Source organism: Spea bombifrons, chromosome 3 (genome assembly GCF_027358695.1).
Source record: "Spea bombifrons isolate aSpeBom1 chromosome 3, aSpeBom1.2.pri, whole genome shotgun sequence".
In the NCBI taxonomy this organism is placed as follows: Eukaryota; Metazoa; Chordata; class Amphibia; order Anura; family Pelobatidae; genus Spea; species Spea bombifrons.
In genome coordinates this window covers 123,176,555-123,184,054 of record NC_071089.1, presented here as the reverse complement: position 1 = coordinate 123,184,054, position 7,500 = coordinate 123,176,555, and the positions used below count along the sequence as shown (strand labels likewise).

At 50.9% G+C, this 7,500-nt stretch overlaps 9 non-coding genes and 11 pseudogenes across 9 annotated transcripts; all 20 read left to right on the top strand.

Annotated features, from left to right (window-relative positions):
• Nucleotides 1-24: 24 nt before the first annotated feature.
• LOC128487568 (uncharacterized) lies at nt 25-133 on the top strand (annotated as a pseudogene).
• Nucleotides 134-463: 330 nt separating this feature from the next.
• On the top strand, nt 464-572 carry LOC128487567 (uncharacterized; annotated as a pseudogene).
• Nucleotides 573-776: 204 nt separating this feature from the next.
• Nucleotides 777-895, top strand: LOC128486791 (5S ribosomal RNA). The gene has a single exon (XR_008353070.1). It is a non-coding gene; the product is annotated as a 5S ribosomal RNA (ribosomal RNA).
• Nucleotides 896-1,135: 240 nt separating this feature from the next.
• On the top strand, nt 1,136-1,254 carry LOC128486176 (5S ribosomal RNA). Its single transcript, XR_008352488.1, has one exon. It is a non-coding gene; the product is annotated as a 5S ribosomal RNA (ribosomal RNA).
• Nucleotides 1,255-1,514: 260 nt separating this feature from the next.
• LOC128487598 (uncharacterized) lies at nt 1,515-1,623 on the top strand (annotated as a pseudogene).
• A 215-nt stretch (nt 1,624-1,838) lies between these two features.
• Nucleotides 1,839-1,957, top strand: LOC128486721 (5S ribosomal RNA). Its single transcript, XR_008353005.1, has one exon. It is a non-coding gene; the product is annotated as a 5S ribosomal RNA (ribosomal RNA).
• Nucleotides 1,958-2,262: 305 nt separating this feature from the next.
• On the top strand, nt 2,263-2,381 carry LOC128485124 (5S ribosomal RNA). The gene has a single exon (XR_008351475.1). It is a non-coding gene; the product is annotated as a 5S ribosomal RNA (ribosomal RNA).
• Nucleotides 2,382-2,699: 318 nt separating this feature from the next.
• Nucleotides 2,700-2,808, top strand: LOC128487566 (uncharacterized; annotated as a pseudogene).
• Nucleotides 2,809-3,117: 309 nt separating this feature from the next.
• On the top strand, nt 3,118-3,226 carry LOC128487564 (uncharacterized; annotated as a pseudogene).
• A 243-nt stretch (nt 3,227-3,469) lies between these two features.
• Nucleotides 3,470-3,588, top strand: LOC128486175 (5S ribosomal RNA). The gene has a single exon (XR_008352487.1). It is a non-coding gene; the product is annotated as a 5S ribosomal RNA (ribosomal RNA).
• Nucleotides 3,589-3,836: 248 nt separating this feature from the next.
• LOC128487597 (uncharacterized) lies at nt 3,837-3,945 on the top strand (annotated as a pseudogene).
• A 215-nt stretch (nt 3,946-4,160) lies between these two features.
• On the top strand, nt 4,161-4,279 carry LOC128486710 (5S ribosomal RNA). The gene has a single exon (XR_008352994.1). It is a non-coding gene; the product is annotated as a 5S ribosomal RNA (ribosomal RNA).
• A 305-nt stretch (nt 4,280-4,584) lies between these two features.
• On the top strand, nt 4,585-4,703 carry LOC128485123 (5S ribosomal RNA). The gene has a single exon (XR_008351474.1). It is a non-coding gene; the product is annotated as a 5S ribosomal RNA (ribosomal RNA).
• Nucleotides 4,704-5,021: 318 nt separating this feature from the next.
• LOC128487563 (uncharacterized) lies at nt 5,022-5,130 on the top strand (annotated as a pseudogene).
• Nucleotides 5,131-5,436: 306 nt separating this feature from the next.
• LOC128487562 (uncharacterized) lies at nt 5,437-5,545 on the top strand (annotated as a pseudogene).
• Nucleotides 5,546-5,749: 204 nt separating this feature from the next.
• Nucleotides 5,750-5,870, top strand: LOC128487070 (uncharacterized; annotated as a pseudogene).
• Nucleotides 5,871-6,123: 253 nt separating this feature from the next.
• LOC128486174 (5S ribosomal RNA) lies at nt 6,124-6,242 on the top strand. Its single transcript, XR_008352486.1, has one exon. It is a non-coding gene; the product is annotated as a 5S ribosomal RNA (ribosomal RNA).
• A 269-nt stretch (nt 6,243-6,511) lies between these two features.
• LOC128487178 (uncharacterized) lies at nt 6,512-6,620 on the top strand (annotated as a pseudogene).
• A 248-nt stretch (nt 6,621-6,868) lies between these two features.
• LOC128486315 (5S ribosomal RNA) lies at nt 6,869-6,987 on the top strand. Its single transcript, XR_008352619.1, has one exon. It is a non-coding gene; the product is annotated as a 5S ribosomal RNA (ribosomal RNA).
• Nucleotides 6,988-7,265: 278 nt separating this feature from the next.
• Nucleotides 7,266-7,374, top strand: LOC128487176 (uncharacterized; annotated as a pseudogene).
• The last annotated feature ends 126 nt before the right edge of the window (nt 7,375-7,500 follow it).

The window sequence follows — 7,500 nt, the reverse complement described above, 5'->3', positions numbered from 1 at the left end:
AGAAGTAAAATAAAAAACTTTCACACCTGCGGCCATACCACCCTGAAAGCGCCTGATCTCGGAAGCTAAGCAGGGTTGGGCCTGGTTAGTACCTGGATGGGAGACCGCCTGGAAATACCAGGTGTTGTAGGCTTTTTCTTTTCTCACAGTCCGGGGAGAGCTTTTTGCCATGTGTTTCTTGCTCATCATCAAAGCTTTAAACCCTTATTTGAACCTTCTCACCTTCTCTGTCCTGTCCCAGGGCTTATAATTCTTTCTGTCTGACGACAAGCAGCAGCAGCAGCAGCAGCAGCAGCAGCAGCAGCAGCAGCAGCAGCAGCAGCAGCAGCAGCAGCAGCAGCAGCAGCAGCAGCAGCAGCAGCAGCAGCAGCAGCAGCAGCAGCAGCAGCAGCAGCAGCAGCAGCAGCAGCAGCAGCAGCAGCAGCAGCAGCAGAATAAGAGAAGTAAAATAAAAAACTTTCACACCTGCGGCCATACCACCCTGAAAGCGCCTGATCTCGGAAGCTAAGCAGGGTTGGGCCTGGTTAGTACCTGGATGGGAGACCGCCTGGAAATACCAGGTGTTGTAGGCTTTTTCTTTTCTCACAGTCTGGGGAGAGCTTTTTGCCATGTGTTTCTTGCTCATCATCAAAGCTTTAAACCCTTATTTGAACCTTCTCACCTTCTCTGTCCTGTCCCAGGGCTTATAATTCTTTCTGTCTGACGACAAGCAGCAGCAGCAGCAGCAGCAGCAGCAGCAGCAGCAGAATAAGAGAAGTAAAATAAAAAACTTTCACACCTGCGGCCATAACACCCTGAAAGCGCCCGATCTCGTCTGATCTCGGAAGCTAAGCTGGGTTGGGCCTGGTTAGTACCTGGATGGGAGACTGCCTGGGAATACCAGGTGTTGTAGGCTTTTTCTTTTCTCACAGTCCGGGGAGAGCTTTTTGCCATGTGTTTCTTGCTCATCATCAAAGCTTTAAACCCTTATTTGAACCTTCTCACCTTCTCTGTCCTGTCCCAGGGCTTATAATTCTTTCTGTCTGACGACAAGCAGCAGCAGCAGCAGCAGCAGCAGCAGCAGCAGCAGCAGCAGCAGCAGCAGCAGCAGCAGCAGCAGCAACAGAATAAGAGAAGTAAAATAAAGAACTTTCACACCTGCGGCCATACCACCCTGAAAGCGCCCGATCTCGTCTGATCTCGGAAGCTAAGCAGGGTTGGGCCTGGTTAGTACCTGGATGGGAGACCGCCTGGCAATACCAGGTGTTGTAGGCTTTTAATTTTTTCTCACAGTCCGGGGAGAGCTTTTTGCCATGTGTTTCTTGCTCATCATCAAAGCTTTAAACCCTTATTTGAACCTTCTCACCTTCTCTGTCCTGTCCCAGGGCTTATAATTCTTTTTGTCTGACGACAAGCAGCAGCAGCAGCAGCAGCAGCAGCAGCAGCAGCAGCAGCAGCAGCAGCAGCAGCAGCAGCAGCAGCAGCAGCAGCAGCAGCAGCAACAGAATAAGAGAAGTAAAATAAAGAACTTTCACACCTGCGGCCATACCACCCTGAAAGCGCCTGATCTTGGAAGCTAAGCAGGGTTGGGCCTGGCTAGTACCTGGATGGGAGACCGCCTGGGAATACCAGGTGTTGTAGGCTTTTAATTTTTTCTCACAGTCCGGGGAGAGCTTTTTGCCATGTGTTTCTTGCTCATCATCAAAGCTTTAAACCCTTATTTGAACCTTCTCACCTTCTCTGTCCTGTCCCAGGGCTTATAATTCTTTCTGTCTGACGACAAGCAGCAGCAGCAGCAGCAGCAGCAGCAGCAGCAGCAGCAGCAACAGAATAAGAGAAGTAAAATAAAGAACTTTCACACCTGCGGCCATACCACCCTGAAAGCGCCCGATCTCGTCTGATCTCGGAAGCTAAGCAGGGTTGGGCCTGGTTAGTACCTGGATGGGAGACCGCCTGGGAATACCAGGTGTTGTAGGCTTTTAATTTTTTCTCACAGTCCGGGGAGAGCTTTTTGCCATGTGTTTCTTGCTCATCATCAAAGCTTTAAACCCTTATTTGAACCTTCTCACCTTCTCTGTCCTGTCCCAGGGCTTATAATTCTTTTTGTCTGACGACAAGCAGCAGCAGCAGCAGCAGCAGCAGCAGCAGCAGCAACAGCAGCAGCAGCAACAGCAGCAGCAGCAGCAACAGCAGCAGCAGCAGCAACAGCAGCAGCAGCAGCAGCAGCAGCAGCAGCAACAGCAGCAGCAACAGAATAAGAGAAGTAAAATAAAAAACTTTCACACCTGCGGCCATACCACCCTGAAAGCGCCCGATCTCGTCTGATCTCGGAAGCTAAGCTGGGTTGGGCCTGGTTAGTACCTGGATGGGAGACCGCCTGGGAATACCAGGTGTTGTAGGCTTTTTCTTTTCTCACAGTCCGGGGAGAGCTTTTTGCCATGTGTTTCTTGCTCATCATCAAAGCTTTAAACCCTTATTTGAACCTTCTCACCTTCTCTGTCCTGTCCCAGGGCTTATAATTCTTTCTGTCTGACGACAAGCAGCAGCAGCAGCAGCAGCAGCAACAGCAGCAGCAGCAGCAACAGCAGCAGCAGCAGCAACAGCAGCAGCAGCAGCAGCAGCAACAGCAGCAGCAGCAGCAACAGCAGCAGCAGCAGCAACAGCAGCAGCAGCAGCAACAGCAGCAACAGAATAAGAGAAGTAAAATAAAAAACTTTCACACCTGCGGCCATACCACCCTGAAAGCGCCTGATCTCGGAAGCTAAGCAGGGTTGGGCCTGGTTAGTACCTGGATGGGAGACCGCCTGGAAATACCAGGTGTTGTAGGCTTTTTCTTTTCTCACAGTCCGGGGAGAGCTTTTTGCCATGTGTTTCTTGCTCATCATCAAAGCTTTAAACCCTTATTTGATTCTCACCTTCTCTGTCCTGTCCCAGGGCTTATAATTCTTTCTGTCTGACGACAAGCAGCAGCAGCAGCAGCAGCAGCAGCAGCAGCAGCAGCAGCAGCAGCAGCAGCAGCAGCAGCAGCAGCAGCAGCAGCAGCAGCAGCAGCAGCAGCAGCAGCAGCAGCAGCAGCAGCAGCAGCAGCAGCAGCAGCAGCAGCAGCAGAATAAGAGAAGTAAAATAAAAAACTTTCACACCTGCGGCCATACCACCCTGAAAGCGCCTGATCTCGGAAGCTAAGCAGGGTTGGGCCTGGTTAGTACCTGGATGGGAGACCGCCTGGAAATACCAGGTGTTGTAGGCTTTTTCTTTTCTCACAGTCTGGGGAGAGCTTTTTGCCATGTGTTTCTTGCTCATCATCAAAGCTTTAAACCCTTATTTGAACCTTCTCACCTTCTCTGTCCTGTCCCAGGGCTTATAATTCTTTCTGTCTGACGACAAGCAGCAGCAGCAGCAGCAGCAGCAGCAGCAGCAGCAGCAGCAGCAGCAGCAGCAGCAGCAGCAGCAGCAGCAACAGAATAAGAGAAGTAAAATAAAGAACTTTCACACCTGCGGCCATACCACCCTGAAAGCGCCCGATCTCGTCTGATCTCGGAAGCTAAGCAGGGTTGGGCCTGGTTAGTACCTGGATGGGAGACCGCCTGGCAATACCAGGTGTTGTAGGCTTTTAATTTTTTCTCACAGTCCGGGGAGAGCTTTTTGCCATGTGTTTCTTGCTCATCATCAAAGCTTTAAACCCTTATTTGAACCTTCTCACCTTCTCTGTCCTGTCCCAGGGCTTATAATTCTTTTTGTCTGACGACAAGCAGCAGCAGCAGCAGCAGCAGCAGCAGCAGCAGCAGCAGCAGCAGCAGCAGCAGCAGCAGCAGCAGCAGCAGCAACAGAATAAGAGAAGTAAAATAAAGAACTTTCACACCTGCGGCCATACCACCCTGAAAGCGCCTGATCTTGGAAGCTAAGCAGGGTTGGGCCTGGCTAGTACCTGGATGGGAGACCGCCTGGGAATACCAGGTGTTGTAGGCTTTTAATTTTTTCTCACAGTCCGGGGAGAGCTTTTTGCCATGTGTTTCTTGCTCATCATCAAAGCTTTAAACCCTTATTTGAACCTTCTCACCTTCTCTGTCCTGTCCCAGGGCTTATAATTCTTTCTGTCTGACGACAAGCAGCAGCAGCAGCAGCAGCAGCAGCAGCAGCAGCAGCAGCAACAGAATAAGAGAAGTAAAATAAAGAACTTTCACACCTGCGGCCATACCACCCTGAAAGCGCCCGATCTCGTCTGATCTCGGAAGCTAAGCAGGGTTGGGCCTGGTTAGTACCTGGATGGGAGACCGCCTGGGAATACCAGGTGTTGTAGGCTTTTAATTTTTTCTCACAGTCCGGGGAGAGCTTTTTGCCATGTGTTTCTTGCTCATCATCAAAGCTTTAAACCCTTATTTGAACCTTCTCACCTTCTCTGTCCTGTCCCAGGGCTTATAATTCTTTTTGTCTGACGACAAGCAGCAGCAGCAGCAGCAGCAGCAGCAGCAGCAGCAACAGCAGCAGCAGCAACAGCAGCAGCAGCAGCAACAGCAGCAGCAGCAGCAACAGCAGCAGCAGCAGCAGCAGCAGCAGCAGCAACAGCAGCAGCAACAGAATAAGAGAAGTAAAATAAAAAACTTTCACACCTGCGGCCATACCACCCTGAAAGCGCCCGATCTCGTCTGATCTCGGAAGCTAAGCTGGGTTGGGCCTGGTTAGTACCTGGATGGGAGACCGCCTGGGAATACCAGGTGTTGTAGGCTTTTTCTTTTCTCACAGTCCGGGGAGAGCTTTTTGCCATGTGTTTCTTGCTCATCATCAAAGCTTTAAACCCTTATTTGAACCTTCTCACCTTCTCTGTCCTGTCCCAGGGCTTATAATTCTTTCTGTCTGACGACAAGCAGCAGCAGCAGCAGCAGCAGCAACAGCAGCAGCAGCAGCAACAGCAGCAGCAGCAGCAACAGCAGCAGCAGCAGCAGCAGCAACAGCAGCAGCAGCAGCAACAGCAGCAGCAGCAGCAACAGCAGCAGCAGCAGCAACAGCAGCAACAGAATAAGAGAAGTAAAATAAAAAACTTTCACACCTGCGGCCATACCACCCTGAAAGCGCCTGATCTCGGAAGCTAAGCAGGGTTGGGCCTGGTTAGTACCTGGATGGGAGACCGCCTGGAAATACCAGGTGTTGTAGGCTTTTTCTTTTCTCACAGTCCGGGGAGAGCTTTTTGCCATGTGTTTCTTGCTCATCATCAAAGCTTTAAACCCTTATTTGAACCTTCTCACCTTCTCTGTCCTGTCCCAGGGCTTATAATTCTTTCTGTCTGACGACAAGCAGCAGCAGCAGCAGCAGCAGCAGCAGCAGCAGCAGCAGCAGCAGCAGCAGCAGCAGCAGCAGCAGCAGCAGCAGCAGCAGCAGCAGCAGCAGCAGCAGCAGCAGCAGCAGCAGCAGCAGCAGCAGCAGCAGCAGCAGAATAAGAGAAGTAAAATAAAAAACTTTCACACCTGCGGCCATACCACCCTGAAAGCGCCTGATCTCGGAAGCTAAGCAGGGTTGGGCCTGGTTAGTACCTGGATGGGAGACCGCCTGGAAATACCAGGTGTTGTAGGCTTTTTCTTTTCTCACAGTCTGGGGAGAGCTTTTTGCCATGTGTTTCTTGCTCATCATCAAAGCTTTAAACCCTTATTTGAACCTTCTCACCTTCTCTGTCCTGTCCCAGGGCTTATAATTCTTTCTGTCTGACGACAAGCAGCAGCAGCAGCAGCAGCAGCAGCAGCAGCAGCAGAATAAGAGAAGTAAAATAAAAAACTTTCACACCTGCGGCCATAACACCCTGAAAGCGCCCGATCTCGTCTGATCTCGGAAGCTAAGCTGGGTTGGGCCTGGTTAGTACCTGGATGGGAGACTGCCCCTGGGAATACCAGGTGTTGTAGGCTTTTTCTTTTCTCACAGTCCGGGGAGAGCTTTTTGCCATGTGTTTCTTGCTCATCATCAAAGCTTTAAACCCTTATTTGAACCTTCTCACCTTCTCTGTCCTGTCCCAGGGCTTATAATTCTTTCTGTCTGACGACAAGCAGCAGCAGCAGCAAGCAGCAGCAGCAGCAGCAGCAGCAGCAGCAGCAGCAGCAGCAGCAGCAGCAGCAGCAGCAGCAGCAACAGAATAAGAGAAGTAAAATAAAGAACTTTCACACCTGCGGCCATACCACCCTGAAAGCGCCCGATCTCGTCTGATCTCGGAAGCTAAGCAGGGTTGGGCCTGGTTAGTACCTGGATGGGAGACCGCCTGGCAATACCAGGTGTTGTAGGCTTTTAATTTTTTCTCACAGTCCGGGGAGAGCTTTTTGCCATGTGTTTCTTGCTCATCATCAAAGCTTTAAACCCTTATTTGAACCTTCTCACCTTCTCTGTCCTGTCCCAGGGCTTATAATTCTTTTTGTCTGACGACAAGCAGCAGCAGCAGCAGCAGCAGCAGCAGCAGCAGCAGCAGCAGCAGCAGCAGCAGCAGCAGCAGCAGCAGCAGCAGCAGCAGCAGCAGCAGCAGCAACAGAATAAGAGTAGTAAAATAAAGAACTTTCACACCTGCGGCCATACCACCCTGAAAGCGCCTGATCTCGGAAGCTAAGCAGGGTTGGGCCTGGTTAGTACCTGGATGGGAGACCGCCTGGGAATACCAGGTGTTGTAGGCTTTTAATTTTTTCTCACAGTCCGGGGAGAGCTTTTTGCCATGTGTTTCTTGCTCATCATCAAAGCTTTAAACCCTTATTTGAACCTTCTCACCTTCTCTGTCCTGTCCCAGGGCTTATAATTCTTTTTGTCTGACGACAAGCAGCAGCAGCAGCAGCAGCAGCAGCAGCAGTAGCAGCAGCAGCAGTAGCAGCAGCAGCAGCAGCAGCAGCAGCAACAGAATAAGAGAAGTAAAATAAAAAACTTTCACACCTGCTGCCATACCACCCTGAAAGCGCCCGATCTCGTCTGATCTCGGAAGCTAAGCAGGGTTGGGCCTGCTTAGTACCTGGATGGGAGACCGCCTGGGAATACCAGGTGTTGTAGGCTTTTAACTTTTTCTCACAGTCCGGGGAGAGCTTTTTGCCATGTGTTTCTTGCTCATCATCAAAGCTTTAAACCCTTATTTGAACCTTCTCACCTTCTCTGTCCTGTCCCAGGGCTTATAATTCTTTCTGTCTGACGACAAGCAGCAGCAGCAGCAGCAGCAGCAGCAGCAGCAGCAGCAGCAGCAGCAGCAGCAGCAGCAGCAGCAGCAGCAGCAGCAGCAGCAGCAGCAGCAGCAGCAGCAGCAACAGAATAAGAAAAGTAAAATAAAGAGCTTTCACACCTGCGGCCATACCACCCTGAAAGCGCCTGATCTCGGAAGCTAAGCAGGGTTGGGCCTGGTTAGTACCTGGATGGGAGACCGCCTGGGAATACCAGGTGTTGTAGGCTTTTTCTTTTCTCACAGTCCGGGGAGAGCTTTTTGCCATGTGTTTCTTGCTCATCATCAAAGCTTTAAACCCTTATTTGAACCTTCTCACCTTCTCTGTCCTGTCCCAGGGCTTATAATTCTTTCTG